The 24994-nt window shown below is 40.9% G+C and overlaps 1 protein-coding gene and 69 non-coding genes across 70 annotated transcripts in view; 69 read left to right on the plus strand and 1 right to left on the minus strand.

The window, feature by feature from the left end:
• Positions 1–24994, minus strand: part of LOC130248057 (uncharacterized protein C14orf132-like) — a 79068-nt gene that overhangs the window by 36099 nt on the left and 17975 nt on the right. The window lies entirely within an intron of this gene.
• trnar-ucu (transfer RNA arginine (anticodon UCU)) lies at positions 3667–3762 on the plus strand. The gene is given in 2 exon segments: positions 3667–3704; positions 3717–3762. It is a non-coding gene; the product is annotated as a tRNA-Arg (tRNA).
• trnal-caa (transfer RNA leucine (anticodon CAA)) lies at positions 4115–4226 on the plus strand. Its single transcript has 2 exons — positions 4115–4152; positions 4181–4226. It is a non-coding gene; the product is annotated as a tRNA-Leu (tRNA).
• trnal-caa (transfer RNA leucine (anticodon CAA)) lies at positions 4321–4432 on the plus strand. The gene is made up of 2 exons: positions 4321–4358; positions 4387–4432. It is a non-coding gene; the product is annotated as a tRNA-Leu (tRNA).
• Positions 4527–4638, plus strand: trnal-caa (transfer RNA leucine (anticodon CAA)). Its single transcript has 2 exons — positions 4527–4564; positions 4593–4638. It is a non-coding gene; the product is annotated as a tRNA-Leu (tRNA).
• On the plus strand, positions 4733–4844 carry trnal-caa (transfer RNA leucine (anticodon CAA)). Its single transcript has 2 exons — positions 4733–4770; positions 4799–4844. It is a non-coding gene; the product is annotated as a tRNA-Leu (tRNA).
• On the plus strand, positions 5370–5481 carry trnal-caa (transfer RNA leucine (anticodon CAA)). The gene is made up of 2 exons: positions 5370–5407; positions 5436–5481. It is a non-coding gene; the product is annotated as a tRNA-Leu (tRNA).
• Positions 5805–5916, plus strand: trnal-caa (transfer RNA leucine (anticodon CAA)). Its single transcript has 2 exons — positions 5805–5842; positions 5871–5916. It is a non-coding gene; the product is annotated as a tRNA-Leu (tRNA).
• On the plus strand, positions 6262–6373 carry trnal-caa (transfer RNA leucine (anticodon CAA)). The gene is made up of 2 exons: positions 6262–6299; positions 6328–6373. It is a non-coding gene; the product is annotated as a tRNA-Leu (tRNA).
• trnal-caa (transfer RNA leucine (anticodon CAA)) lies at positions 6468–6579 on the plus strand. The gene is made up of 2 exons: positions 6468–6505; positions 6534–6579. It is a non-coding gene; the product is annotated as a tRNA-Leu (tRNA).
• Positions 6674–6785, plus strand: trnal-caa (transfer RNA leucine (anticodon CAA)). The gene is made up of 2 exons: positions 6674–6711; positions 6740–6785. It is a non-coding gene; the product is annotated as a tRNA-Leu (tRNA).
• trnal-caa (transfer RNA leucine (anticodon CAA)) lies at positions 6880–6991 on the plus strand. The gene is made up of 2 exons: positions 6880–6917; positions 6946–6991. It is a non-coding gene; the product is annotated as a tRNA-Leu (tRNA).
• trnal-caa (transfer RNA leucine (anticodon CAA)) lies at positions 7086–7197 on the plus strand. The gene is made up of 2 exons: positions 7086–7123; positions 7152–7197. It is a non-coding gene; the product is annotated as a tRNA-Leu (tRNA).
• trnal-caa (transfer RNA leucine (anticodon CAA)) lies at positions 7498–7609 on the plus strand. Its single transcript has 2 exons — positions 7498–7535; positions 7564–7609. It is a non-coding gene; the product is annotated as a tRNA-Leu (tRNA).
• trnal-caa (transfer RNA leucine (anticodon CAA)) lies at positions 7704–7815 on the plus strand. The gene is made up of 2 exons: positions 7704–7741; positions 7770–7815. It is a non-coding gene; the product is annotated as a tRNA-Leu (tRNA).
• Positions 8139–8250, plus strand: trnal-caa (transfer RNA leucine (anticodon CAA)). Its single transcript has 2 exons — positions 8139–8176; positions 8205–8250. It is a non-coding gene; the product is annotated as a tRNA-Leu (tRNA).
• trnal-caa (transfer RNA leucine (anticodon CAA)) lies at positions 8345–8456 on the plus strand. Its single transcript has 2 exons — positions 8345–8382; positions 8411–8456. It is a non-coding gene; the product is annotated as a tRNA-Leu (tRNA).
• trnal-caa (transfer RNA leucine (anticodon CAA)) lies at positions 8802–8913 on the plus strand. Its single transcript has 2 exons — positions 8802–8839; positions 8868–8913. It is a non-coding gene; the product is annotated as a tRNA-Leu (tRNA).
• trnal-caa (transfer RNA leucine (anticodon CAA)) lies at positions 9214–9325 on the plus strand. Its single transcript has 2 exons — positions 9214–9251; positions 9280–9325. It is a non-coding gene; the product is annotated as a tRNA-Leu (tRNA).
• On the plus strand, positions 9420–9531 carry trnal-caa (transfer RNA leucine (anticodon CAA)). Its single transcript has 2 exons — positions 9420–9457; positions 9486–9531. It is a non-coding gene; the product is annotated as a tRNA-Leu (tRNA).
• Positions 9832–9943, plus strand: trnal-caa (transfer RNA leucine (anticodon CAA)). The gene is made up of 2 exons: positions 9832–9869; positions 9898–9943. It is a non-coding gene; the product is annotated as a tRNA-Leu (tRNA).
• Positions 10038–10149, plus strand: trnal-caa (transfer RNA leucine (anticodon CAA)). Its single transcript has 2 exons — positions 10038–10075; positions 10104–10149. It is a non-coding gene; the product is annotated as a tRNA-Leu (tRNA).
• trnal-caa (transfer RNA leucine (anticodon CAA)) lies at positions 10244–10355 on the plus strand. Its single transcript has 2 exons — positions 10244–10281; positions 10310–10355. It is a non-coding gene; the product is annotated as a tRNA-Leu (tRNA).
• trnal-caa (transfer RNA leucine (anticodon CAA)) lies at positions 10451–10562 on the plus strand. Its single transcript has 2 exons — positions 10451–10488; positions 10517–10562. It is a non-coding gene; the product is annotated as a tRNA-Leu (tRNA).
• trnal-caa (transfer RNA leucine (anticodon CAA)) lies at positions 10908–11019 on the plus strand. The gene is made up of 2 exons: positions 10908–10945; positions 10974–11019. It is a non-coding gene; the product is annotated as a tRNA-Leu (tRNA).
• On the plus strand, positions 11115–11226 carry trnal-caa (transfer RNA leucine (anticodon CAA)). The gene is made up of 2 exons: positions 11115–11152; positions 11181–11226. It is a non-coding gene; the product is annotated as a tRNA-Leu (tRNA).
• trnal-caa (transfer RNA leucine (anticodon CAA)) lies at positions 11572–11683 on the plus strand. Its single transcript has 2 exons — positions 11572–11609; positions 11638–11683. It is a non-coding gene; the product is annotated as a tRNA-Leu (tRNA).
• On the plus strand, positions 11777–11888 carry trnal-caa (transfer RNA leucine (anticodon CAA)). The gene is made up of 2 exons: positions 11777–11814; positions 11843–11888. It is a non-coding gene; the product is annotated as a tRNA-Leu (tRNA).
• Positions 12234–12345, plus strand: trnal-caa (transfer RNA leucine (anticodon CAA)). Its single transcript has 2 exons — positions 12234–12271; positions 12300–12345. It is a non-coding gene; the product is annotated as a tRNA-Leu (tRNA).
• Positions 12440–12551, plus strand: trnal-caa (transfer RNA leucine (anticodon CAA)). Its single transcript has 2 exons — positions 12440–12477; positions 12506–12551. It is a non-coding gene; the product is annotated as a tRNA-Leu (tRNA).
• Positions 12646–12757, plus strand: trnal-caa (transfer RNA leucine (anticodon CAA)). Its single transcript has 2 exons — positions 12646–12683; positions 12712–12757. It is a non-coding gene; the product is annotated as a tRNA-Leu (tRNA).
• trnal-caa (transfer RNA leucine (anticodon CAA)) lies at positions 12852–12963 on the plus strand. The gene is made up of 2 exons: positions 12852–12889; positions 12918–12963. It is a non-coding gene; the product is annotated as a tRNA-Leu (tRNA).
• On the plus strand, positions 13058–13169 carry trnal-caa (transfer RNA leucine (anticodon CAA)). Its single transcript has 2 exons — positions 13058–13095; positions 13124–13169. It is a non-coding gene; the product is annotated as a tRNA-Leu (tRNA).
• trnal-caa (transfer RNA leucine (anticodon CAA)) lies at positions 13265–13376 on the plus strand. The gene is made up of 2 exons: positions 13265–13302; positions 13331–13376. It is a non-coding gene; the product is annotated as a tRNA-Leu (tRNA).
• Positions 13722–13833, plus strand: trnal-caa (transfer RNA leucine (anticodon CAA)). Its single transcript has 2 exons — positions 13722–13759; positions 13788–13833. It is a non-coding gene; the product is annotated as a tRNA-Leu (tRNA).
• trnal-caa (transfer RNA leucine (anticodon CAA)) lies at positions 13929–14040 on the plus strand. The gene is made up of 2 exons: positions 13929–13966; positions 13995–14040. It is a non-coding gene; the product is annotated as a tRNA-Leu (tRNA).
• trnal-caa (transfer RNA leucine (anticodon CAA)) lies at positions 14386–14497 on the plus strand. Its single transcript has 2 exons — positions 14386–14423; positions 14452–14497. It is a non-coding gene; the product is annotated as a tRNA-Leu (tRNA).
• On the plus strand, positions 14593–14704 carry trnal-caa (transfer RNA leucine (anticodon CAA)). Its single transcript has 2 exons — positions 14593–14630; positions 14659–14704. It is a non-coding gene; the product is annotated as a tRNA-Leu (tRNA).
• Positions 14800–14911, plus strand: trnal-caa (transfer RNA leucine (anticodon CAA)). The gene is made up of 2 exons: positions 14800–14837; positions 14866–14911. It is a non-coding gene; the product is annotated as a tRNA-Leu (tRNA).
• trnal-caa (transfer RNA leucine (anticodon CAA)) lies at positions 15257–15368 on the plus strand. Its single transcript has 2 exons — positions 15257–15294; positions 15323–15368. It is a non-coding gene; the product is annotated as a tRNA-Leu (tRNA).
• On the plus strand, positions 15463–15574 carry trnal-caa (transfer RNA leucine (anticodon CAA)). The gene is made up of 2 exons: positions 15463–15500; positions 15529–15574. It is a non-coding gene; the product is annotated as a tRNA-Leu (tRNA).
• On the plus strand, positions 15982–16093 carry trnal-caa (transfer RNA leucine (anticodon CAA)). Its single transcript has 2 exons — positions 15982–16019; positions 16048–16093. It is a non-coding gene; the product is annotated as a tRNA-Leu (tRNA).
• trnal-caa (transfer RNA leucine (anticodon CAA)) lies at positions 16188–16299 on the plus strand. The gene is made up of 2 exons: positions 16188–16225; positions 16254–16299. It is a non-coding gene; the product is annotated as a tRNA-Leu (tRNA).
• trnal-caa (transfer RNA leucine (anticodon CAA)) lies at positions 16394–16505 on the plus strand. Its single transcript has 2 exons — positions 16394–16431; positions 16460–16505. It is a non-coding gene; the product is annotated as a tRNA-Leu (tRNA).
• Positions 16806–16917, plus strand: trnal-caa (transfer RNA leucine (anticodon CAA)). The gene is made up of 2 exons: positions 16806–16843; positions 16872–16917. It is a non-coding gene; the product is annotated as a tRNA-Leu (tRNA).
• Positions 17012–17123, plus strand: trnal-caa (transfer RNA leucine (anticodon CAA)). The gene is made up of 2 exons: positions 17012–17049; positions 17078–17123. It is a non-coding gene; the product is annotated as a tRNA-Leu (tRNA).
• Positions 17470–17581, plus strand: trnal-caa (transfer RNA leucine (anticodon CAA)). Its single transcript has 2 exons — positions 17470–17507; positions 17536–17581. It is a non-coding gene; the product is annotated as a tRNA-Leu (tRNA).
• Positions 17676–17787, plus strand: trnal-caa (transfer RNA leucine (anticodon CAA)). Its single transcript has 2 exons — positions 17676–17713; positions 17742–17787. It is a non-coding gene; the product is annotated as a tRNA-Leu (tRNA).
• trnal-caa (transfer RNA leucine (anticodon CAA)) lies at positions 17882–17993 on the plus strand. The gene is made up of 2 exons: positions 17882–17919; positions 17948–17993. It is a non-coding gene; the product is annotated as a tRNA-Leu (tRNA).
• On the plus strand, positions 18401–18512 carry trnal-caa (transfer RNA leucine (anticodon CAA)). The gene is made up of 2 exons: positions 18401–18438; positions 18467–18512. It is a non-coding gene; the product is annotated as a tRNA-Leu (tRNA).
• trnal-caa (transfer RNA leucine (anticodon CAA)) lies at positions 18607–18718 on the plus strand. Its single transcript has 2 exons — positions 18607–18644; positions 18673–18718. It is a non-coding gene; the product is annotated as a tRNA-Leu (tRNA).
• trnal-caa (transfer RNA leucine (anticodon CAA)) lies at positions 18813–18924 on the plus strand. The gene is made up of 2 exons: positions 18813–18850; positions 18879–18924. It is a non-coding gene; the product is annotated as a tRNA-Leu (tRNA).
• Positions 19332–19443, plus strand: trnal-caa (transfer RNA leucine (anticodon CAA)). The gene is made up of 2 exons: positions 19332–19369; positions 19398–19443. It is a non-coding gene; the product is annotated as a tRNA-Leu (tRNA).
• On the plus strand, positions 19538–19649 carry trnal-caa (transfer RNA leucine (anticodon CAA)). Its single transcript has 2 exons — positions 19538–19575; positions 19604–19649. It is a non-coding gene; the product is annotated as a tRNA-Leu (tRNA).
• Positions 19744–19855, plus strand: trnal-caa (transfer RNA leucine (anticodon CAA)). Its single transcript has 2 exons — positions 19744–19781; positions 19810–19855. It is a non-coding gene; the product is annotated as a tRNA-Leu (tRNA).
• trnal-caa (transfer RNA leucine (anticodon CAA)) lies at positions 20157–20268 on the plus strand. The gene is made up of 2 exons: positions 20157–20194; positions 20223–20268. It is a non-coding gene; the product is annotated as a tRNA-Leu (tRNA).
• Positions 20614–20725, plus strand: trnal-caa (transfer RNA leucine (anticodon CAA)). The gene is made up of 2 exons: positions 20614–20651; positions 20680–20725. It is a non-coding gene; the product is annotated as a tRNA-Leu (tRNA).
• On the plus strand, positions 20820–20931 carry trnal-caa (transfer RNA leucine (anticodon CAA)). The gene is made up of 2 exons: positions 20820–20857; positions 20886–20931. It is a non-coding gene; the product is annotated as a tRNA-Leu (tRNA).
• Positions 21026–21137, plus strand: trnal-caa (transfer RNA leucine (anticodon CAA)). The gene is made up of 2 exons: positions 21026–21063; positions 21092–21137. It is a non-coding gene; the product is annotated as a tRNA-Leu (tRNA).
• trnal-caa (transfer RNA leucine (anticodon CAA)) lies at positions 21439–21550 on the plus strand. Its single transcript has 2 exons — positions 21439–21476; positions 21505–21550. It is a non-coding gene; the product is annotated as a tRNA-Leu (tRNA).
• trnal-caa (transfer RNA leucine (anticodon CAA)) lies at positions 21646–21757 on the plus strand. The gene is made up of 2 exons: positions 21646–21683; positions 21712–21757. It is a non-coding gene; the product is annotated as a tRNA-Leu (tRNA).
• trnal-caa (transfer RNA leucine (anticodon CAA)) lies at positions 22103–22214 on the plus strand. The gene is made up of 2 exons: positions 22103–22140; positions 22169–22214. It is a non-coding gene; the product is annotated as a tRNA-Leu (tRNA).
• On the plus strand, positions 22309–22420 carry trnal-caa (transfer RNA leucine (anticodon CAA)). The gene is made up of 2 exons: positions 22309–22346; positions 22375–22420. It is a non-coding gene; the product is annotated as a tRNA-Leu (tRNA).
• trnal-caa (transfer RNA leucine (anticodon CAA)) lies at positions 22515–22626 on the plus strand. Its single transcript has 2 exons — positions 22515–22552; positions 22581–22626. It is a non-coding gene; the product is annotated as a tRNA-Leu (tRNA).
• Positions 22928–23039, plus strand: trnal-caa (transfer RNA leucine (anticodon CAA)). The gene is made up of 2 exons: positions 22928–22965; positions 22994–23039. It is a non-coding gene; the product is annotated as a tRNA-Leu (tRNA).
• trnal-caa (transfer RNA leucine (anticodon CAA)) lies at positions 23134–23245 on the plus strand. The gene is made up of 2 exons: positions 23134–23171; positions 23200–23245. It is a non-coding gene; the product is annotated as a tRNA-Leu (tRNA).
• trnal-caa (transfer RNA leucine (anticodon CAA)) lies at positions 23547–23658 on the plus strand. Its single transcript has 2 exons — positions 23547–23584; positions 23613–23658. It is a non-coding gene; the product is annotated as a tRNA-Leu (tRNA).
• trnal-caa (transfer RNA leucine (anticodon CAA)) lies at positions 24004–24115 on the plus strand. The gene is made up of 2 exons: positions 24004–24041; positions 24070–24115. It is a non-coding gene; the product is annotated as a tRNA-Leu (tRNA).
• trnal-caa (transfer RNA leucine (anticodon CAA)) lies at positions 24210–24321 on the plus strand. Its single transcript has 2 exons — positions 24210–24247; positions 24276–24321. It is a non-coding gene; the product is annotated as a tRNA-Leu (tRNA).
• trnal-caa (transfer RNA leucine (anticodon CAA)) lies at positions 24622–24733 on the plus strand. Its single transcript has 2 exons — positions 24622–24659; positions 24688–24733. It is a non-coding gene; the product is annotated as a tRNA-Leu (tRNA).

The raw sequence follows: 24994 nt of genomic DNA on the forward strand, positions 1-24994 counted from the left end.
CAAGAAGGTCGCTGGTTCGAGCCTTAGGTCAGTTATCATTTCTGTGTAGAGTTTTCATGTTCTTCCCGTGTTTGTGTGGGTTTCCTTCGGGTGCTCCGGTTTCCCCCACAAGTCTAAAGACATGTGGTATAGGTGAATAGGGTATGCTAAAATTGACTGTAGTGTATGTGTGTGAATGAGTGTGTATGGATGTTTCCCAGTGATTCAGCTGGAATGGCATCCGCTGCGTAAAATACATGCTGGATAAATTAGCGGTTCATTCCGCTGTGGCGACCCCAGATTAATAAAGGGATTGTATGAATTAATTAAAATGTATGAATTAATTTTTTGGAACGATATGAAAGTTGGATTAACACTGGTGTAACTATAAGCTCCAGGACACATGGTCTTCACGATACTCAGGGTGCTTTCACACCTAGATGTTTGTTTTGGAACCTGTCCCGTTTGCCTAGTTAGCGCGGTTTGTTTGTCATATGTGAAATCAGAAACCGAGCTCGAGTTGAATACAAATGTAAAAGCATGCTGAAATATTAACGAGAGCTGTTTATCCGGAAGAAAAATTCTGGATAAAAATTTACTGAAAAATTGACTGGAATTACCATATGATATTTTATCCATATTTTAACATTATACTATTTTGTATTAGGACAATTGTTTTGTTCATTTCTGCACTGACACCTCGAAAGAAAGATCCATATTGATCTGATCATGATCTGACTGCAGTCTCAATTCATGTCTTTTTTTTTTATAATTTAAGCCCATAATGCATAATTCTAGTCAACATTTTTTATTAGATATAGTGATTCAATAGATTGATTTTTACTTAACTTAACAACTTAAATGAGGCTATGTATGAGATCTCTGATTTATATTTGGTGATATCTGTGAGTATCAAAATTAAGGTGCACCTTTTTGCTTATATTTTGCTTATTTTCGCTCATTTCTTCATTCATTCATTTTCTTATCAGCTTAGTCCCCACAGCGGAATGAACCGCCAACTTATCCAGCATGTTTTACACAGCAGATGCTCTTCCAGTTGCAACTCATCACTGGGAAACATCAATACACACTCATTCACACACATACATACATTCATTTATTCATTTTCTTTTCAGCTTAGTCCCTTTATTAATCCGGGGTCGCCACAGCGGAATGAACCACCAACTTATGCAGCATATGTTTTACACAGCGGATGCCCTTCTAGCCGCAACTCATCTCTGGGAAACATCCATACACACTCACTCATACACTACGGACAATTTAGTCTTCCCATTTCACCTGTACTGCATGTCTTTGGACTGTGGGGAAACCGGAGCACCCGGAGGAAACCCACGCGAAAGCATGGAGAACATGCAAACTCCACACAGAAATGCCACTGACCCAGCCGAGGCTTGAAACACACACATACACTACAGACAATTTTTTAGCTTACCCACCTATACCACATGTCTTTGGACTTGTGGGGGAAACCAGAGCACCTGGAGGAAACCCAAGTGAACATGGGGAGAACATGCAAACTCCACACAGAGAAACTTTGAAACTTTAGAAACTTTCTCATGTGAAAGCAAACCGCACCAAGAACAAAAATAAACATTGTAACAATATTAATCCCTGTTTCAGAACAAAACAATCGATCTACAGGTGTAAAAGCACCCTCAGCCTGCTTAGTTTCTTAATACTTCGGTCTTCAACATGCTGATGTTTGTTCAACATACACGTGATATCTTTCTGCATGTGCGAGGTGTGTTTTTTGGTGGGCATATTCAAAATTCCACACTCACGTAACAAAGCTAAGTGAGTAAAATGTGCCAGAAACTACAGGAGTCTCCAGTTTACCCATAGTGGCTACCTGATGCTGGCAAATTAGATACAATCATGGAAATTTGCAGCCGAGAGAGAGAATGAGCAAGATGAAAAATCACCATATCACATATAAACCATGCATTACATAAAAAAGCAATAGACAGGATAGCCTTTACTGCATTCATGCATCAATGAGCCTTGAACACCCTTATGGTTGGTTTCTCTTCTGATGGTTCCTGGAAAATTCTCACCACTGCTGACGGGGAGAAACCCACAAGACTTAATGTTTCAGAATATTCAAAGCCAATCATCTAAGCACAACAACTAAACCCTTGACAAAATTGCTTATGAGAACCATCATATCTACCTACAATTTAATATATGGTCTTTCTGGGAGATAATCAACATTATACAGTTGACCTAGAATAATTTATAATGCTTTATTTGTGAGGTATGTTTGTGCACACATGCTCCAGCAAAGTCACTGCCTGATAATGCGACAAGGAAACAAATCAGCTGACAAAGCATTTGGACACAGCTTACGGCCCTTTATATTCTGTTTATAGAGAACGCACAAGGTTGACTTGAGACCAGGGGAATAGACATAAAGCTCTGCTGGGGCACCCCCCCCCCCCCCCCCCTCAAAAAAAAAAAAAATAATAATAATAATTATATATATATATATATATATATATATATATATATATATATATATATATATATATATATATATATATATATATATATATATATATATATATATATATATACAAAACAAATATTTATTATAAATAAAAGTATTATTGTTATTATACAATTATTATTCTAAATAATCTTAAATGTAACTGGAAAACAATGTTAAGACACAAATGGAGTGATGCCAAGATCATTTAAGAAATCTTTTGCATGAATATTAAATTCATTTGATTGAAATTCTATAAACAATTCAATAGAATACAAAAAAAGTTGTTTTATAGAATTATTTGTTGTCTTCGACTTGACACATGGCAGAGAATTAGGTTTATTAAGTCTTTACCTCCCTGACTCTGCATCATTCCTTTTTGCTTCAAACAAAAAATCTATCAGGAGGCATGCTTAAGATCACCATCGTATAGTTTAAACTTTAGTTTTGTCCACTTGCAAAACAATAAAGGCTGTTTGCCATTGCTGCAGCGAATTTTGTTAAATGTCTGCGGATTTATGCGGAACGATTTGGGAGCAGCATAACTAGAACCTTAATATATGAACTAAAAAGTAATCCCTTTTAACTTGTATTTAATGTTTGCAATGCAAATCCAGTTAGAATTAAACAAATCATGTCTGTTATATAATATGTTATATAATTCTCTAATAAAAGACAGAAAATATTACTTTACAAACTGTACTGTAAATAAATGATATGAACATTTTCACATTAGTCAATAATTATACTAAAATCAATTTTAAAAAGCTGAATAAATATGAATGTACACACATTTACACAAGTAAATACACAGAATCAATGATGGGCTAAAAATCTGCGGAATTCTTCGCGTGCAGATTCCTTGTTGGCCTACTCATAAGTTTCGTTTCTAAACATTCAAATCAAACAAAATCTGCATATTTTCAGGTTGCCTGAGCTTATGGGCATGCGCACTCAAAAGGAATGAGATCATGAAACCAGATGTTTGGTTGGTCTAAGCCCCCAGACTCAAGATGATTCAACCTTCTCGGGTAATAGGATTTCTGGTCTCCAGATGGAGGTGTGGGTTCAAGTCCCACTTCTGACAACAGAGTTTTTAGATTAATAAGATTAGAAAAAGAAATGGAAATAAATCACAGGATTTATTTAAGGAGCGCACCACACCATGCTGTCAATCATCTGTCAGAATGGCCGAGTGGTCTAAGGCGCCAGACTTCTCAGATAATGGGATTTCTGGTCTCCAGATGGAGGCGTCGGTTCAAATCCCACTTCTGACAACAGAGTTTTTAGAATAGAAATAAATCACAGGTTTTTAATGTTGCTCTTGTCCTCTGAAATTTGCCTCAGTGGAGCCTTTTGTTATGGAGTCCACTACACCATGTTACGTAAGTGTGTCAGAATGGCCTAGTGATCAAAGGCGCCAGACTGAAGGTGATTTAACCTTCTCAGGTAATAGGATTTCTGGTCTCGAGATGGAGGCTTGGGTTCAATGCCCACTGCCTTTTGGAGGCGTGGGTTCAACGCCACTTCTGACAACAGAGTTTTTAGATTAATAAGATTAGAAAAAGAAATGGAAATCAATCACAGGATTTATTTAAGGAGTACACCTCACCAAACAAGCAAACATCTGTCAGAATGGCCGAGTGGTCTAAGGCGCCAGACTCAAGGTAATTCAACCTTCTCAGACAATGGGATTTCTGGTCTCCAGATGGAGGCGTGGGTTCAAATCCCACTTCTGACAACAAAGTTTTTAGATTAATAAGATTAGAAAAAGAAATGGATATAAATCACAGGATTTATTTAAGGAGCGCACCACACCATACTATCAATCATCTGTCAGAATGGCTGAGTGGTCTAAGGTGCCAGACTCAAGGTAATTCAACCTTCTCAGACAATGGGATTTCTGGTGTCCAGATGGAGGCGTGGGTTCAAATCCCACTTCTGACAACAGAGTTTTTAGATCAATGAGATTGGAAAAATAAATGGAAATAAATCATAGGATTTATTTAAGGACCGCACCACACCATATTTTTAAACGTCAGTCAGAATGGCCGAGTGGTCTAAGGCGCCAGACTCAAGGTAATTCAACCTTTTCAGATAATGGTATTTCTGGTCTCCACATGGAGGCGTGGGTTCAAATCCCACTTTTGACAACAGAGTTTTTAGATTAATAAGATTAGAAAAAGAAATGGAAATAAATCATAGGATTTATTTAAGGAAAGCACCACACCATACTATCAATCAACTGTCAGAATGGCCGAGTGGTCTAAGGCGCCAGACTCAAGGTAAGTCAACCTTCTCAGACAATGGGATTTCTGGTCTCCAGATGGAGGCGTGGGTTCTAATCCCACTTCTGACAACAGAGTTTTTAGATAGAAATAAATCACAGGTTTTTAATGTTGCTCTTGTCCTCTGAAATTTGCCTCAGTGGAGCCTTTGTTATGGAGTCCACTACACCATGTTACGTAAGTGTGTCAGAATGGCCTAGTGATCAAAGGCGCCAGACTGAAGGTGATTAACCTCTCAGGTAATAGGATTTCTGGTCTCGAGATGGAGGCTTGGTTCAATGCCTTTTGGAGGCGTGGGTTCAACGCGACTTCTGACAACAGAGTTTTTAGATTAATAAGATTAGAAAAAGAAATGGAAAATAAATCACCACACCATACTTTCAATCATCTGTCAGAATGGCCGAGTGGTCTAAGGCGCCAGACTCAAGGTAATTCAACCTTCTCAGTTAATGGGAATTCTGGTCTCCAGATGGAGGAGTAGGTTCAAATCCCACGTCTGACAATAGAGTTTTTAGATTAATAAGATTAGAAAAAGAAATGGAAATCAATCACAGGATTTATTTAAGGAGCGCACCACACCATACTATCAATCATCTGTCAGAATGGCCGAGTGGTCTAAGGCGCCAGACTCAAGGTAATTCAACCTTCTCAGACAATGGGATTTCTGGTCTCCAGATGGAGGCGTGGGTTCAAATCCCACTTCTGACAACGGAGTTTTTAGAATAGAAATAAATCACAGGTTTTTAATGTTGCTCTTGTCCTCTGAAATTTGCCTCAGTGGAGCCTTTTGTTATGGAGTCCACTACACCATGTTACGTAAGTGTGTCAGAATGGCCTAGTGATCAAAGGCGCCAGACTGAAGGTGATTTAACCTTCTCAGGTAATAGGATTTCTGGTCTCGAGATGGAGGCTTGGGTTCAATGCCTTTTGGAGGCGTGGGTTCAACGCCACTTCTGACAACAGAGTTTTTAGATTAATAAGATTAGAAAAAGAAATGGAAATAAACCACCACAACATGCTTTCAAGCATCTGTCAGAATGGCCGAGTGGTCTAAGGCGCCAGACTCAAGGTAATTCAACCTTCTCAGACAATGGGATTTCTGGTCTCCAGATGGAGGCGTGGGTTCAAATCCCACTTCTGACAACGGAGTTTTTAGAATAGAAATAAATCACAGGTTTTTAATGTTGCTCTTGTCCTCTGAAATTTGCCTCAGTGGAGCCTTTTGTTATGGAGTCCACTACACCATGTTACGTAAGTGTGTCAGAATGGCCTAGTGATCAAAGGCGCCAGACTGAAGGTGATTTAACCTTCTCAGGTAATAGGATTTCTGGTCTCGAGATGGAGGCTTGGGTTCAATGCCTTTTGGAGGTGTGGGTTCAACGCCACTTCTGACAACAGAGTTTTTAGATTAATAAGATTAGAAAAAGAAATGGAAATAAATCACAGGCTTTATTTAGGGACCGCACCACACCATACTTTTGAGCGTCAGTCAGAATGGCCGAGTGGTCTAAGGCGCCAGACTCAAGGTAATTCAACCTTCTCAGACAATGGGATTTCTGGTCTCCAGATGGAGGCGTGGGTTCAAATCCCACTTCTGACAACAGACTTTTTAGATTAATAAGATTAGAAAAAGAAATGGAAATAAATCACAGGATTTATTTAAAGAGCGCATCACACCATACTATCAATCATCTGTCAGAATGGCCGAGTGGTCTAAGGCGCCAGACTCAAGGTAATTCAACCTTCTCAGACAATGGGATTTCTGGTCTCCAGATGGAGGCGTGGGTTCAAATCCCACTTCTAACAACAGAGTTTTTAGATTAATAAGATGAGAAAAAGAAATGGAAATAAATCACAGGATTTATTTAAGGAGCGCACCACACCATGTTATCAATCATCTGTCAGAATGGCAGAGTGGTCTAAGGCGCCAGACTCAAGGTAATTCAACCTTCTCAGACAATGGGATTTCTGGTCTCCAGATGGAGGCGTGGGTTCAAATCCCACTTCTGACAACAGACTTTTTAGATTAATAAGATTAGAAAAAGAAATGGAAATAAATCACAGGATTTATTTAAAGAGCGCACCACACCATACTATCAATCATCTGTCAGAATGGCCGAGTGGTCTAAGGCGCCAGACTCAAGGTAATTCAACCTTCTCAGACAATGGGATTTCTGGTCTCCAGATGGAGGCGTGGGTTCAAATCCCACTTCTGACAAGTGAGTTTTTAGATAAATGAGATTAGAAAAATAAATGGAAATAAATCACAGGATTTATTTAAGGAGCACACCACAACATACTTTCAAGCATCTGTCAGAATGGCCGAGTGGTCTAAGGCGCCAGACTCAAGGTAATTCAACCTTCTCAGACAATGGGATTTCTGGTCTCCAGATGGAAGCGTGGGTTCAAATCCCACTTCTGACAACAGAGTTTTTAGATTAATAAGATGAGAAAAAGAAATGGAAATAAATCACAGGATTTATTTAAGGAGCGCACCACACCATGTTATCAAACATCTGTCGAAATGGCAGAGTGGTCTAAGGCGCCAGACTCAAGCTGATTCAACCTTTTCAGGTAATGGGAATTCTGGTCTCCAGATGGAGGAGTGGGTTCAAATCCCACTTCTGACAACAGAGTTTTTAGATTAATAAGATTAGAAAAAGAAACGGGAATCAATCACAGGATTTATTTAAGGAGCGCACCACAACATACCTTCAAGCATCTGTCAGAATGGCCGAGTGGCCTAAGGCGCCAGACTCAAGATGATTCAACCTTCTCAGACAATGGGATTTCTGGTCTCCAGATGGAGGCGTGGGTTCAAATCCCACTTCTGACAAGTGTATTTTTAGATCAATGAGATTAGAAAAATAAATGGAAATAAATCACAGGATTTATTTAAGGAGCGCACCACAACATACTTTCAAGCATCTGTCAGAATGGCCGAGTGGTCTAAGTCGCCAGACTCAAGGTAATTCAACCTTCTCAGACAATGGGATTTCTGGTCTCCAGATGGAGGCGTGGGTTCAAGTCCCACTTCTGACAACAGAGTTTTTAGAATAGAAATAAATCACAGGTTTTTAATGTTGCTCTTGTCCTCTGAAATTTGCCTCAGTGGAGCCTTTTGTTATGGAGTCCACTACACCATGTTACGTAAGTGTGTCAGAATGGCCTAGTGATCAAAGGCGCCAGACTGAAGGTGATTTAACCTTCTCAGGTAATAGGATTTCTGGTCTCGAGATGGAGGCTTGGGTTCAATGCCTTTTGGAGGCGTGGGTTCAACGCCACTTCTGACAACAGAGTTTTTAGATTAATAAGATTAGAAAAAGAAATGGAAATAAACCACCACAACATACTTTCAAGCATCTGTCAGAATGGCCGAGTGGTCTAAGGCGCCACACTCAAGATAACTCAACCTTCTCAGGTAATGGGAAATCTGGTCTCCAGATGGAGGCGTGGGTTCAAATCCCACTTCTGACAACAGAGTTTTTAGATTAATAAGATGAGAAAAAGAAATGGAAATAAATCACAGGATTTATTTAAGGAGCGCACCACACCATACTATCAATCATCTGTCAGAATGGCCGAGTGGTCTAAGGCGCCACACTCAAAGTAATTCAACCTTCTCAGATAATGGGGTTTCTGGTCTCCAGATGGAGGCGTGGGTTCAAATCCCACTTCTGACAACAGAGTTTTTAGAATAGAAATAAATCACAGGTTTTTAATGTTGCTCTTGTCCTCTGAAATTTGCCTCAGTGGAGCCTTTTGTTATGGAGTCCACTACACCATGTTACGTAAGTGTGTCAGAATGGCCTAGTGATCAAAGGCGCCAGACTGAAGGTGATTTAACCTTCTCAGGTAATAGGATTTCTGGTCTCGAGATGGAGGCTTGGGTTCAATGCCTTTTGGAGGCGTGGGTTCAACGCCACTTCTGACAACAGAGTTTTTAGATTAATAAGATTAGAAAAAGAAACGGGAATCAATCACAGGATTTATTTAAGGAGCGCACCACAACATACTTTCAAGCATCTGTCAGAATGGCCGAGTGGTCTAAGGCGCCAGACTCAAGGTAATTCAACCTTCTCAGACAATGGGATTTCTGGTCTCCAGATGGAGGCGTGGGTTCAAATCCCACTTCTGACAACAAAGTTTTTAGATTAATAAGATTAGAAAAAGAAATGGATATAAATCACAGGATTTATTTAAGGAGCGCACCACACCATACTTTCAATCATCTGTCAGAATGGCCGAGTGGTCTAAGGCGCCAGACTCAAGGTAATTCAACCTTCTCAGTTAATGGCAATTCTGGTCTCCAGATGGAGTAATAGGTTCAAATCCCACTTCTGACAACAGAGTTTTTAGATTAATAAGATGAGAAAAAGAAATGGAAAAAAATCACAGGATTTATTTAAGGAGCGCACCACACCATACTATCAATCATCTGTCAGAATGGCCGAGTGGTCTAAGGCGCCAGACTCAAGGTAATTCAACCTTCTCAGACAATGGGATTTCTGGTCTCCAGATGGAGGCGTGGGTTCAAATCCCACTTCTGACAACAGAGTTTTTACATTAATAAGATTAGAAAAAGAAACAGGAATCAATCACAGGATTTATTTAAGGAGCGCACCACAACTTTCTTTCAAGCATCTGTCAGAATGGCCGAGTGGTCTAAGGCGCCAGACTCAAGGTAATTCAACCTTCTCAGACAATGGGATTTCTGGTCTCCAGATGGAGGCGTGGGTTCAAATCCCACTTCTGACAAGTGAGTTTTTAGATCAATGAGATTAGAAAAATAAATGGCAATAAATCACAGGATTTATTTAAGGAGCGCACCACAACATACTTTCAAGCATCTGTCAGAATGGCCGAGTGGTCTAATTCGCCAGACTCAAGGTAATTCAACCTTCACAGACAATGGGATTTCTGGTCTCCAGATGGAGGCGTGGGTTCAAATCCCACTTCTGACAACAGAGTTTTTAGATTAATAAAATGAGAAAAAGAAATGGAAATAAATCACAGGATTTATTTAAGGAGCGCACCACACCATACTATCAATCATCTGTCAGAATGGCCGAGTGGTCTAAGGCGCCAGACTCAAGGTAATTCAACCTTCTCAGACAATGGGATTTCTGGTCTCCAGATGGAGGCGTGGGTTCAAATCCCACTTCTGACAACAGAGTTTTTAGATTAATAAGATTAGAAAAAGAAACGGAAATCAATCACAGGATTTATTTAAGGAGCGCACCACACCATACTTTCAAACATCTGTCAGAATGGCCGAGTGGTCTAAGGCGCCAGACTCAAGGTAATTCAACCTTCTCAGACAATGGGATTTCTGGTCTCCAGATGGAGGCGTGGGTTCAAATCCCACTTCTGACAACAGAGTTTTTAGATAAATGAGATTAGAAAAATAAATAGAAATAAATCACAGGATTTATTTAAGGAGCGCACCACAACATGTTATCAAACATCTGTCGAAATGGCAGAGTGGTCTAAGGCGCCAGACTCAAGCTGATTCAACCTTTTCAGGTAATGGGAATTTTGGTCTCCAGATGGAGGCGTGGGTTCAAATCCCACTTCTGACAACAGAGTTTTTTAGATTAATAAGATTAGAAAAAGAAATGGAAATAAATCATAGGATTTATTTAAGGAGCGCTCCACACCATACTATCAATCATCTGTCAGAATGGCCGAGTGGTCTAAGGCGCCAGGCTCAAGGTAATTCAACCTTCTCAGACAATGGGATTTCTGGTCTCCAGATGGAGGCGTGGGTTCAAATCCCACTTCTGACAACAGAGTTTTTAGAATAGAAATAAATCACAGGTTTTTAATGTTGCTCTTGTCCTCTGAAATTTGCCTCAGTGGAGCCTTTTGTTATGGAGTCCACTACACCATGTTACGTAAGTGTGTCAGAATGGCCTAGTGATCAAAGGCGCCAGACTGAAGGTGATTTAACCTTCTCAGGTAATAGGATTTCTGGTCTCGAGATGGAGGCTTGGGTTCAATGCCTTTTGGAGGCGTGGGTTCAACGCCACTTCTGACAACAGAGTTTTTAGATTAATAAGATTAGAAAAAGAAATGGAAATAAATCACAGGCTTTATTTAAGGACCGCACCACACCATACTTTTGGGCGTCAGTCAGAATGGCCGAGTGGTCTAAGGCGCCAGACTCAAGGTAATTCAACCTTCTCAGACAATGGGATTTCTGGTCTCCAGATGGAGGCGTGGGTTCAAATCCCACTTCTGACAACAGAGTTTTTTAGATTAATAGGATTAGAAAAAGAAATGGAAATAAATCATAGGATTTATTTAAGGAGCGCTCCACACTTTACTATCAATCATCTGTCAGAATGGCCGAGTGGTCTAAGGCGCCAGACTCAAGGTAATTCAACCTTCTCAGACAATGGGATTTCTGGTCTCCAGATGGAGGCGTGGGTTCAAATCCCACTTCTGACAACGGAGTTTTTAGAATAGAAATAAATCACAGGTTTTTAATGTTGCTCTTGTCCTCTGAAATTTGCCTCAGTGGAGCCTTTTGTTACGGAGTCCGCTACACCATGTTACGTAAGTGTGTCAGAATGGCCTAGTGATCAAAGGCGCCAGACTGAAGGTGATTTAACCTTCTCAGGTAATAGGATTTCTGGTCTCGAGATGGAGGCTTGGGTTCAATGCCTTTTGGAGGCGTGGGTTCAACGCCACTTCTGACAACAGAGTTTTTAGATTAATAAGATTAGAAAAAGAAATGGAAATAAATCACAGGCTTTATTTAAGGACCGCACCACACCATACTTTTGAGCGTCAGTCAGAATGGCCGAGTGGTCTAAGGCGCCAGACTCAAGGTAATTCAACCTTCTCAGACAATGGGATTTCTGGTCTCCAGATGGAGGCGTGGGTTCAAATCCCACTTCTGACAACAGAGTTTTTTAGATTAATAGGATTAGAAAAAGAAATGGAAATAAATCATAGGATTTATTTAAAGCGCTCCACACCATACTATCAATCATCTGTCAGAATGGCCGAGTGGTCTAAGACGCCAGACTCAAGGTAATTCAACCTTCTCTGACAATGGGATTTCTGGTCTCCAGATGGAGGCGTGGGTTCAAATCCCACTTCTGACAACGGAGTTTTTAGAATAGAAATAAATCACAGGTTTTTAATGTTGCTCTTGTCCTCTGAAATTTGCCTCAGTGGAGCCTTTTGTTATGGAGTCCACTACACCATGTTACGTAAGTGTGTCAGAATGGCCTAGTGATCAAAGGCGCCAGACTGAAGGTGATTTAACCTTCTCAGGTAATAGGATTTCTGGTCTCGAGATGGAGGCTTGGGTTCAATGCCTTTTGGAGGCGTGGGTTCAACGCCACTTCTGACAACAGAGTTTTTAGATTATTAAGATTAGAAAAAGAAATGGACATAAATCACATTCTTTATTTAAGGACCGCACCACACCATACTTTTGAGCGTCAGTCAGAATGGCCGAGTGGTCTAAGGCGCCAGACTCAAGGTAATTCAACCTTCTCAGACAATGGGATTTCTGGTCTCCAGATGGAGGCGGGGGTTCAAATCCCACTTCTGACAGCAGACTTTTTAGATTAATAAGATTAGAAAAAGAAATGGAAATAAATCACAGGATTTATTTAAAGAGCGCACCACACCATACTATCAATCATCTGTCAGAATGGCCGAGTGGTCTAAGGCGCCAGACTCAAGGTAATTCAACCTTCTCAGACAATGGGATTTCTGGTCTCCAGATGGAGGCGTGGGTTCAACTCCCACTTTTGACAAGTGAGTTTTTAGATAAATGAGATTAGAAAAATAAATGGAAATAAATCACAGGATTTATTTAAGGAGCGCACCACAACATACTTTCAAGCATCTGTCAGAATGGCCGAGTGGTCTAAGGCGCCAGACTCAAGGTAATTCAACCTTCTCAGACAATGGGATTTCTGGTCTCCAGATGCAGGCGTGGGTTCAAATCCCACTTCTGACAACAGAGTTTTTAGATTAATAAAATGAGAAAAAGAAATGGAAATAAATCACAGGATTTATTTAAGGAGCGCACCACACCATACTATCAATCATCTGTCAGAATGGCCGAGTGGTCTAAGGCGCCAGACTCAAGGTAATTCAACCTTCTCAGACAATGGGAATTCTGGTCTCCAGATGGAGGCGTGGGTTCAAATCCCACTTCTGACAACAGAGTTTTTAGATAAATGAGATTAGAAAAATAAATAGAAATAAATCACAGGATTTATTTAAGGAGCGCACCACAACATGTTATCAAACATCTGTCGAAATGGCAGAGTGGTCTAAGGCGCCAGACTCAAGCTGATTCAACCTTTTCAGGTAATGGGAATTTTGGTCTCCAGATGGAGGCGTGGGTTCAAATCCCACTTCTGACAACAGAGTTTTTTAGATTAATAAGATTAGAAAAAGAAATGGAAATAAATCATAGGATTTATTTAAGGAGCGCTCCACACCATACTATCAATCATCTGTCAGAATGGCCGAGTGGTCTAAGGCGCCAGACTCAAGGTAATTCAACCTTCTCAGACAATGGGATTTCTGGTCTCCAGATGGAGGCGTGGGTTCAAATCCCACTTCTGACAACAGAGTTTTTAGAATAGAAATAAATCACAGGTTTTTAATGTTGCTCTTGTCCTCTGAAATTTGCCTCAGTGGAGCCTTTTGTTATGGAGTCCGCTACACCATGTTACGTAAGTGTGTCAGAATGGCCTAGTGATCAAAGGCGCCAGACTGAAGGTGATTTAACCTTCTCAGGTAATAGGATTTCTGGTCTCGAGATGGAGGCTTGGGTTCAATGCCTTTTGGAGGCGTGGGTTCAACGCCACTTCTGACAACAGAGTTTTTAGATTAATAAGATTAGAAAAAGAAATGGAAATAAATCGCAGGCTTTATTTAAGGACCGCACCACACCATACTTTTGGGCGTCAGTCAGAATGGCCGAGTGGTCTAAGGCGCCAGACTCAAGGTAATTCAACCTTCTCAGACAATGGGATTTCTAGTCTCCAGATGGAGGCGTGGGTTCAAATCCCACTTCTGACAACAGAGTTTTTTAGATTAATAGGACTAGAAAAAGAAATGGAAATAAATCATAGGATTTATTTAAGGAGCGCTCCACACTATACTATCAATCATCTGTCAAAATGGCCGAGTGGTCTAAGGCGCCAGACTCAAGGTAATTCAACCTTCTCTGACAATGGGATTTCTGGTCTCCAGATGGAGGCGTGGGTTCAAATCCCACTTCTGACAACGGAGTTTTTAGAATAGAAATAAATCACAGGTTTTTAATGTTGCTCTTGTCCTCTGAAATTTGCCTCAGTGGAGCCTTTTGTTATGGAGTCCGCTACACCATGTTACGTAAGTGTGTCAGAATGGCCTAGTGATCAAAGGCGCCAGACTGAAGGTGATTTAACCTTCTCAGGTAATAGGATTTCTGGTCTCGAGATGGAGGCTTGGGTTCAATGCCTTTTGGAGGCGTGGGTTCAACGCCACTTCTGACAACAGAGTTTTTAGATTAATAAGATTAGAAAAAGAAATGGAAATAAATCACAGGCTTTATTTAAGGACCGCACCACACCATACTTTTGGGCGTCAGTCAGAATGGCCGAGTGGTCTAAGGCGCCAGACTCAAGGTAATTCAACCTTCTCAGACAATGGGATTTCTGGTCTCCAGATGGAGGCGTGGGTTCAAATCCCACTTCTGACAACAGAGTTTTTTAGATTAATAGGACTAGAAAAAGAAATGGAAATAAATCATAGGATTTATTTAAGGAGCGCTCCACACTATACTATCAATCATCTGTCAAAATGGCCGAGTGGTCTAAGGCGCCAGACTCAAGGTAATTCAACCTTCTCAGACAATGGGATTTCTGGTCTCCAGATGGAGGCGTGGGTTCAAATCCCACTTCTGACAAGTGAGTTTTTTAGATTAATAGGACTAGAAAAAGAAATGGAAATAAATCATAGGATTTATTTAAGGAGCGCTCCACACTATACTATCAATCATCTGTCAAAATGGCCGAGTGGTCTAAGGCGCCAGACTCAAGGTAATTCAACCTTCTCTGACAATGGGATTTCTGGTCTCCAGATGGAGGCGTGGGTTCAAATCCCACTTCTGACAACGGAGTTTTTAGAATAGAAATAAATCACAGGTTTTTAATGTTGCTCTTGTCCTCTGAAATTTGCCTCAGTGGAGCCTTTTGTTATGGAGTCCGCTACACCATGTTACGTAAGTGTGTCAGAATGGCCTAGTGATCAAAGGCGCCAGACTGAAGGTGATTTAACCTTCTCAGGTAATAGGATTTCTGGTCTCGAGATGGAGGCTTGGGTTCAATGCCTTTTGGAGGCGTGGGTTCAACGCCACTTCTGACAACAGAGTTTTTAGATTAATAAGATTAGAAAAAGAAATGGAAATAAATCGCAGGCTTTATTTAAGGACCGCACCACACCATACTTTTGGGCGTCAGTCAGAATGGCCGAGTGGTCTAAGGCGCCAGACTCAAGGTAATTCAACCTTCTCAGACAATGGGATTTCTGGTCTCCAGATGGAGGCGTGGGTTCAAATCCCACTTCTGACAACAGAGTTTTTACATTAATAAGATTAGAAAAAGAAACAGGAATCAATCACAGGATTTATTTAAGGAGCGCACCACAACTTACTTTCAAGCATCTGTCAGAATGGCCGAGTGGTCTAAGGCGCCAGACTCAAGGTAATTCAACCTTCTCAGACAATGGGATTTCTGGTCTCCAGATGGAGGCGTGGGTTCAAATCCCACTTCTGACAACAGAGTTTTTAGATTAATAAGATTAGAAAAAGAAACGGAAATCAATCACAGGATTTATTTAAGGAGCGCACCACACCATACTTTCAAACATCTGTCAGAATGCCCGAGTGGTCTAAGGCCATATAAGATGAGAAAATGAAATGGAAATAAATCACAGGATTTATTTAAGGAGCGCACCACACCATGTTATCAAACATCTGTCGAAATGGCAGAGTGGTCTAAGGCGCCAGACTCAAGCTGATTCAACCTTTTCAGGTAATGGGAATTCTGGTCACCAGATGGAGGCATGGGTTCAAATCCCACTTCTGACATCATAGTTTTTTAGATTAATAAGATTAGAAAAAGAAACGGAAATCAATCACAGGATTTATTTAAGGAGCGCACCACACCATACTATCAATCATCTGTCAGAATGGCCGAGTGGTCTAAGGCGCCAGACTCAAGGTAATTCAACCTTCTCAGACAATGGGATTTCTGGTCTCCAGATGGAGGCGTGGGTTCAAATCCCACTTCTGACAAGTGAGTTTTTAGATCAATGAGATTAGAATAATAAATTGAAATAAATCACATGATTTATTTAAGGAGCGCACCACAACTTACTTTCAAGCATCTGTTAGAATGGCCGAGTGGTCAAAGATACCAGACTCAAGGTAATTCAACCTTCTCAGACAATTGGATTTCTGGTCTCCAGATGGAGGCGTGGGTTCAAATCCCACTTCTGACAAGTGAGTTTTTAGATAAATGAGATTAGAAAAATAAATGGAAATAAATCACAGGATTTATTTAAGGAGCGCACCACAACATACTTTCAAGCATCTGTCAGAATGGCCGAGTGGTCTAAGGCGCCAGACTCAAGGTAATTCAACCTTCTCAGACAATGGGATTTCTGGTCTCCAGATGGAGGCGTGGGTTCAAATCCCACTTCTGACAAGTGAGTTTTTAGATCAATGAGATTAGAAAAATAAATGGAAATAAATCACAGGATTTATTTAAGGAGCGCACCACACCATGTTGTCAAACATCTGTCGAAATGGCAGAGTGGTCTAAGGCGCCAGACTCAAGCTGATTCAACCTTTTCAGGTAATGGGAATTCTAGTCTCCAGATGGAGGCGTGGGTTCAAATCCCACTTCTGACAAGTGAGTTTTTAGATCAATGAGATTAGAAAAATAAATGGCAATAAATCACAGGATTTATTTAAGGAGCGCACCACAACATACTTTCAATCATCTGTCAGAATGGCCGAGTGGTCTAAGGCGCCAGACTCAAGGTAATTCAACCTTCTCAGACAATGGGATTTCTGGTCTCCAGATGGAGGCGTGGGTTCAAATCCCACTTCTGACAAGTGAGTTTTTAGATCAATGAGATTAGAATAATAAATTGAAATAAATCACATGATTTATTTAAGGAGCGCACCACAACATACTTTCAAGCATCTGTCAGAATGGCCGAGTGGTCTAAGGCGCCAGACTCAAGGTAATTCAACCTTCTCTGACAATGGGATTTCTGGTCTCCAGATGGAGGCGTGGGTTCAAATCCCACTTCTGACAACGGAAGTTTTTAGAATAGAAATAAATCACAAGTTTTTAATGTTGCTCTTGTCCTCTGAAATTTGCCTCAGTGGAGCCTTTTGTTATGGAGTCCGCTACACCATGTTACGTAAGTGTGTCAGAATGGCCTAGTGATCAAAGGCGCCAGACTGAAGGTGATTTAACCTTCTCAGGTAATAGGATTTCTGGTCTCGAGATGGAGGCTTGGGTTCAATGCCTTTTGGAGGCGTGGGTTCAACGCCACTTCTGACAACAGAGTTTTTAGATTAATAAGATTAGAAAAAGAAATGGAAATAAATCACAGGCTTTATTTAAGGACCGCACCACACCATACTTTTGGGCGTCAGTCAGAATGGCCGAGTGGTCTAAGGCGCCAGACTCAAGGTAATTCAACCTTCTCAGACAATGGGATTTCTGGTCTCCAGATGGAGGCGTGGGTTCAAATCCCACTTCTGACAAGTGAGTTTTTAGATCAATGAGATTAGAAAAATAAATGGCAATAAATCACAGGATTTATTTAAGGAGCGCACCACAACAAACTTTCAAGCATCTGTCAGAATGGCCGAGTGGTCTAAGGCGCCAGACTCAAGGTAATTCAACCTTCTCAGACAATGGGATTTCTGGTCTCCAGATGGAGGCGTGGGTTCAAATCCCACTTCTGACAACAGAGTTTTTAGATTAATAAAATGAGAAAAAGAAATGGAAATAAATCACAGGATTTATTTAAGGAGCGCACCACACCATACTATCAATCATCTGTCAGAATGGCCGAGTGGTCTAAGGCGCCAGACTCAAGGTAATTCAACCTTCTCAGACAATGGGAATTCTGGTCTCCAGAAGGAGGTGTGGGTTCAAATCCCACTTCTGACAACAGAGTTTTTAGATTAATAAGATTAGAAAAAGAAACGGAAATCAATCACAGGATTTATTTAAGGAGCGCACCACACCATACTTTCAAACATCTGTCAGAATGCCCGAGTGGTCTAAGGCCATATAAGATGAGAAAATGAAATGGAAATAAATCACAGGATTTATTTAAGGAGCGCACCACACCATGTTATCAAACATCTGTCAAAATGGCAGAGTGGTCTAAGGCGCCAGACTCAAGCTGATTCAACCTTTTCAGGTAATGGGAATTCTGGTCACCAGATGGAGGCATGGGTTCAAATCCCACTTCTGACATCAGAGTTTTTTAGATTAATAAGATTAGAAAAAGAAACGGAAATCAATCACAGGATTTATTTAAGGAGCGCACCACACCATACTATCAATCATCTGTCAGAATGGCCGAGTGGTCTAAGGCGCCAGACTCAAGGTAATTCAACCTTTTCAGACAATGGGATTTCTGGTCTCCAGATGGAGGCGTGGGTTCAAATCCCACTTCTGACAAGTGAGTTTTTAGATCAATGAGATTAGAATAATAAATTGAAATAAATCACATGATTTATTTAAGGAGCGCACCACAACTTACTTTCAAGCATCTGTTAGAATGGCCGAGTGGTCAAAGATACCAGACTCAAGGTAATTCAACCTTCTCAGACAATTGGATTTCTGGTCTCCAGATGGAGGCGTGGGTTCAAATCCCACTTCTGACAAGTGAGTATTTAGATAAATGAGATTAGAAAAATAAATGGAAATAAATCACAGGATTTATTTAAGGAGCGCACCACAACATATTTTCAAGCATCTGTCAGAATGGCCGAGTGGTCTAAGGCGCCAGACTCAAGGTAATTCAACCTTCTCAGACAATGGGAATTCTGGTCTCCAGAAGGAGGTGTGGGTTCAAATCCCACTTCTGACAACAGAGTTTTTAGATTAATAAGATTAGAAAAAGAAACGGAAATCAATCACAGGATTTATTTAAGGAGCGCACCACACCATACTTTCAAACATCTGTCAGAATGCCCGAGTGGTCTAAGGCCATATAAGATGAGAAAATGAAATGGAAATAAATCACAGGATTTATTTAAGGAGCGCACCACACCATGTTATCAAACATCTGTCGAAATGGCAGAGTGGTCTAAGGCGCCAGACTCAAGCTGATTCAACCTTTTCAGGTAATGGGAATTCTGGTCACCAGATGGAGGCATGGGTTCAAATCCCATTTCTGACATCAGAGTTTTTTAGATTAATAAGATTAGAAAAAGAAACGGAAATCAATCACAGGATTTATTTAAGGAGCGCACCACACCATACTATCAATCATCTGTCAGAATGGCCGAGTGGTCTAAGGCGCCAGACTCAAGGTAATTCAACCTTTTCAGACAATGGGATTTCTGGTCTCCAGATGGAGGCGTGGGTTCAAATCCCACTTCTGACAAGTGAGTTTTTAGATCAATGAGATTAGAATAATAAATTGAAATAAATCACATGATTTATTTAAGGAGCGCACCACAACTTACTTTCAAGCATCTGTTAGAATGGCCGAGTGGTCAAAGATACCAGACTCAAGGTAATTCAACCTTCTCAGACAATTGGATTTCTGGTCTCCAGATGGAGGCGTGGGTTCAAATCCCACTTCTGACAAGTGAGTTTTTAGATAAATGAGATTAGAAAAATAAATGGAAATAAATCACAGGATTTATTTAAGGAGCGCACCACAACATATTTTCAAGCATCTGTCAGAATGGCCGAGTGGTCTAAGGCGCCAGACTCAAGGTAATTCAACCTTCTCAGACAATGGGATTTCTGGTCTCCAGATGGAGGCGTGGGTTCAAATCCCACTTCTGACAAGTGAGTTTTTAGATCAATGAGATTAGAAAAATAAATGGAAATAAATCACAGGATTTATTTAAGGAGCGCACCACACCATGTTATCAAACATCTGTCGAAATGGCAGAGTGGTCTAAGGCGCCAGACTCAAGCTGATTCAACCTTTTCAGGTAATGGGAATTCTAGTCTCCAGATGGAGGCGTGGGTTCAAATCCCACTTCTGACAACAGAGTTTTTTAGATTAATAAGATTAGAAAAAGAAATGGAAATAAATCATAGGATTTATTTAAGGAGCGCTCCACACCATACTGTCAATCATCTGTCAGAATGGCCGAGTGGTCTAAGGCGCCAGACTCAAGGTAATTCAACCTTCTCTGACAATGGGATTTCTGGTCTCCAGATGGAGGCGTGGGTTCAAATCCCACTTCTGACAACGGAGTTTTTAGAATAGAAATAAATCACAGGTTTTTAATGTTGCTCTTGTCCTCTGAAATTTGCCTCAGTGGAGCCTTTTGTTATGGAGTCCGCTACACCATGTTACGTAAGTGTGTCAGAATGGCCTAGTGATCAAAGGCGCCAGACTGAAGGTGATTTAACCTTCTCAGGTAATAGGATTTCTGGTCTCGAGATGGAGGCTTGGGTTCAATGCCTTTTGGAGGCGTGGGTTCAACGCCACTTTTGACAACAGAGTTTTTAGATTAATAAGATTAGAAAAAGAAATGGAAATAAATCACAGGCTTTATTTAAGGACCGCACCACACTATACTATCAATCATCTGTCAAAATGGCCGAGTGGTCTAAGGCGCCAGACTCAAGGTAATTCAACCTTCTCAGACAATGGGATTTCTGGTCTCCAGATGGAGGCGTGGGTTCAAATCCCACTTCTGACAAGTGAGTTTTTAGATCAATGAGATTAGAAAAATAAATGGCAATAAATCACAGGATTTATTTAAGGAGCGCACCACAACATACTTTCAATCATCTGTCAGAATGGCCGAGTGGTCTAAGGCGCCAGACTCAAGGTAATTCAACCTTCTCAGACAATGGGATTTCTGGTCTCCAGATGGAGGCGTGGGTTCAAATCCCACTTCTGACAAGTGAGTTTTTAGATCAATGAGATTAGAAAAATAAATGGCAATAAATCACAGGATTTATTTAAGGAGCGCACCACAACATACTTTCAATCATCTGTCAGAATGGCCGAGTGGTCTAAGGCGCCAGACTCAAGGTAATTCAACCTTCTCAGACAATGGGATTTCTGGTCTCCAGATGGAGGCGTGGGTTCAAATCCCACTTCTGACAATAGAGTTTTTAGATTAATAAGATGAGAAAAAGAAATGGAAATAAATCACAGGATTTATTTAAGGAGCGCACCACACCATGTTATCAAACATCTGTCGAAATGGCAGAGTGGTGTAAGGCGCCAGACTCAAGCTGATTCAACCTTTTCAGGTAATGGGAATTCTGGTCTCCAGATGGAGGCATGGGTTCAAATCCCACTTCTGACATCAGAGTTTTTTAGATTAATAAGATTAGAAAAAGAAACGGAAATCAATCACAGGATTTATTTAAGGAGCGCACCACACCATGTTATCAAACATCTGTCAGAATGGCCGAGTGGTCTAAGGCGCCAGACTCAAGGTAATTCAACCTTCTCAGACAATGGGATTTCTGGTCTCCAGATGGAGGCGTGGGTTCAAATCCCACTTCTGACAAGTGAGTTTTTTAGATTAATAGGACTAGAAAAAGAAATGGAAATAAATCATAGGATTTATTTAAGGAGCGCTCCACACTATACTATCAATCATCTGTCAAAATGGCCGAGTGGTCTAAGGCGCCAGACTCAAGGTAATTCAACCTTCTCTGACAATGGGATTTCTGGTCTCCAGATGGAGGCGTGGGTTCAAATCCCACTTCTGACAACGGAGTTTTTAGAATAGAAATAAATCACAGGTTTTTAATGTTGCTCTTGTCCTCTGAAATTTGCCTCAGTGGAGCCTTTTGTTATGGAGTCCGCTACACCATGTTACGTAAGTGTGTCAGAATGGCCTAGTGATCAAAGGCGCCAGACTGAAGGTGATTTAACCTTCTCAGGTAATAGGATTTCTGGTCTCGAGATGGAGGCTTGGGTTCAATGCCTTTTGGAGGCGTGGGTTCAACGCCACTTCTGACAACAGAGTTTTTAGATTAATAAGATTAGAAAAAGAAATGGAAATAAATCGCAGGCTTTATTTAAGGACCGCACCACACCATACTTTTGGGCGTCAGTCAGAATGGCCGAGTGGTCTAAGGCGCCAGACTCAAGGTAATTCAACCTTCTCAGACAATGGGATTTCTGGTCTCCAGATGGAGGCGTGGGTTCAAATCCCACTTCTGACAACAGAGTTTTTACATTAATAAGATTAGAAAAAGAAACAGGAATCAATCACAGGATTTATTTAAGGAGCGCACCACAACTTACTTTCAAGCATCTGTCAGAATGGCCGAGTGGTCTAAGGCGCCAGACTCAAGGTAATTCAACCTTCTCAGACAATGGGATTTCTGGTCTCCAGATGGAGGTGTGGGTTCAAATCCCACTTCTGACAAGTGAGTTTTTAGATCAATGAGATTAGAAAAATAAATGGCAATAAATCACAGGATTTATTTAAGGAGCGCACCACAACATACTTTCAATCATCTGTCAGAATGGCCGAGTGGTCTAAGGCGCCAGACTCAAGGTAATTCAACCTTCTCAGACAATGGGATTTCTGGTCTCCAGATGGAGGCGTGGGTTCAAATCCCACTTCTGACAATAGAGTTTTTAGATTAATAAGATGAGAAAAAGAAATGGAAATAAATCACAGGATTTATTTAAGGAGCGCACCACACCATGTTATCAAACATCTGTCGAAATGGCAGAGTGGTCTAAGGCGCCAGACTCAAGCTGATTCAACCTTTTCAGGTAATGGGAATTCTGGTCTCCAGATGGAGGCATGGGTTCAAATCCCACTTCTGACATCAGAGTTTTTTAGATTAATAAGATTAGAAAAAGAAACGGAAATCAATCACAGGATTTATTTAAGGAGCGCACCACACCATACTATCAAACATCTGTCAGAATGGCCGAGTGGTCTAAGGCGCCAGACTCAAGGTAATTCAACCTTCTCAGACAATGGGATTTCTGGTCTCCAGATGGAGGCGTGGGTTCAAATCCCACTTCTGACAAGTGAGTTTTTAGATCAATGAGATTAGAATAATAAATTGAAATAAATCACATGATTTATTTAAGGAGCGCACCACAACTTACTTTCAAGCATCTGTTAGAATGGCCGAGTGGTCAAAGATACCAGACTCAAGGTAATTCAACCTTCTCAGACAATTGGATTTCTGGTCTCCAGATGGAGGCGTGGGTTCAAATCCCACTTCTGACAAGTGAGTTTTTAGATAAATGAGATTAGAAAAAGAAATGGAAATAAATCACAGGATTTATTTAAGGAGCGCACCACACCATGTTATCAAACATCTGTCGAAATGGCAGAGTGGTCTAAGGCGCCAGACTCAAGCTGATTCAACCTTTTCAGGTAATGGGAATTCTAGTCTCCAGATGGAGGCGTGGGTTCAAATCCCACTTCTGACAACAGAGTTTTTTAGATTAATAAGATTAGAAAAAGAAATGGAAATAAATCATAGGATTTATTTAAGGAGCGCACCACACCATACTATCAATCATCTGTCAGAATGGCCGACTGGTCTAAGGCGCCAGACTCAAGGTAATTCAACCTTCTCAGACAATGGGATTTCTGGTCTCCAGATGGAGGCGTGGGTTCAAATCCCACTTCTGACAACGGAATTTTTAGAATAGAAATAAATCACAGGTTTTTAATGTTGCTCTTGTCCTCTGAAATTTGCCTCAGTGGAGCCTTTTGTTATGGAGTCCGCTACACCATGTTACGTAAGTGTGTCAGAATGGCCTAGTGATCAAAGGCGCCAGACTGAAGGTGATTTAACCTTCTCAGGTAATAGGATTTCTGATCTCGGGATGGAGGCTTGGGTTCAATGCCTTTTGGAGGCGTGGGTTCAACGCCACTTCTGACAACAGAGTTTTTAGATTAATAAGATTAGAAAAAGAAATGGAAATAAATCACAGGCTTTATTTAAGGACCGCACCACACCATACTTTTGAGCGTCAGTCAGAATGGCCGAGTGGTCTAAGGCGCCAGACTCAAGGTAATTCAACCTTCTCAGACAATGGGATTTCTGGTCTCCAGATGGAGGCGTGGGTTCAAATCCCACTTCTGACAACAGACTTTTTAGATTAATAAGATTAGAAAAAGAAATGAAAATAAATCACAGGATTTATTTAAGGAGCGCACCACACCATACTATCAAACATCTGTCAGAATGGCCGAGTGGTCTAAGGCACCAGACTCAAGGTAATTCAACCTTCTCCGACAATGGGATTTCTGGTGTCCAGATGGAGGCGTGGGTTCAAATCCCACTTCTGACAACAGAATTTTTAGATTATTAAGATTAGAAAAAGAAATGGAAATAAATCACAGGATTTATTTAAGGAGCGCACCACACCATACTTTCAAAAATCTGTCAGAATGGCCGAAAAGTCTAAGGCGCCAGACTCAAGGTAACTCAACCTTCTCAGACAATGGGATTTATGGTCTCCAGATGGAGGCGTGGGTTCAAATCACACTTCTGACAAACGAGTTTTTAGATCAACAAGATTAGAAAAAGAAATGGAAATACATCACAGGATTTATTTAAGGAGCGCACCACACGTTTCTATCAAACATCTGTTAGAATGGCCGAGTGGTCTAAGCCGCCAGACTCAAGGTAATTCAACCTTCTCAGACAATGGGATTTCTGGTCTCCAGATGGAGGCGTGGGTTCAAATCCCACTTCTGACAACAGAGTTTTTAGAAATAAATCACAGGTTTTTAATGCTGCTGTTGTCCTCTGAAATTTGCCTCAGTGGAGCCTTTTGTTATGGAGTCCACTACACCATGTTACGTAAGTGTGTCAGAATGGCCTAGTGATCAAAGGCGCCAGACTGAAGGTGATTTAACCTTCTCAGGTAATAGGATTTCTGGTCTTTAGATGGAGGCTTGGGTTCAATGCCTCTTGGAGGCGTGGGTTCAACGCCACTTCTGACAACAGAGTTTTTAAAT

The sequence above is a fragment of the Danio aesculapii genome, chromosome 20, assembly GCF_903798145.1.
Source record: "Danio aesculapii chromosome 20, fDanAes4.1, whole genome shotgun sequence".
Taxonomy (NCBI): Eukaryota; Metazoa; Chordata; class Actinopteri; order Cypriniformes; family Danionidae; genus Danio; species Danio aesculapii.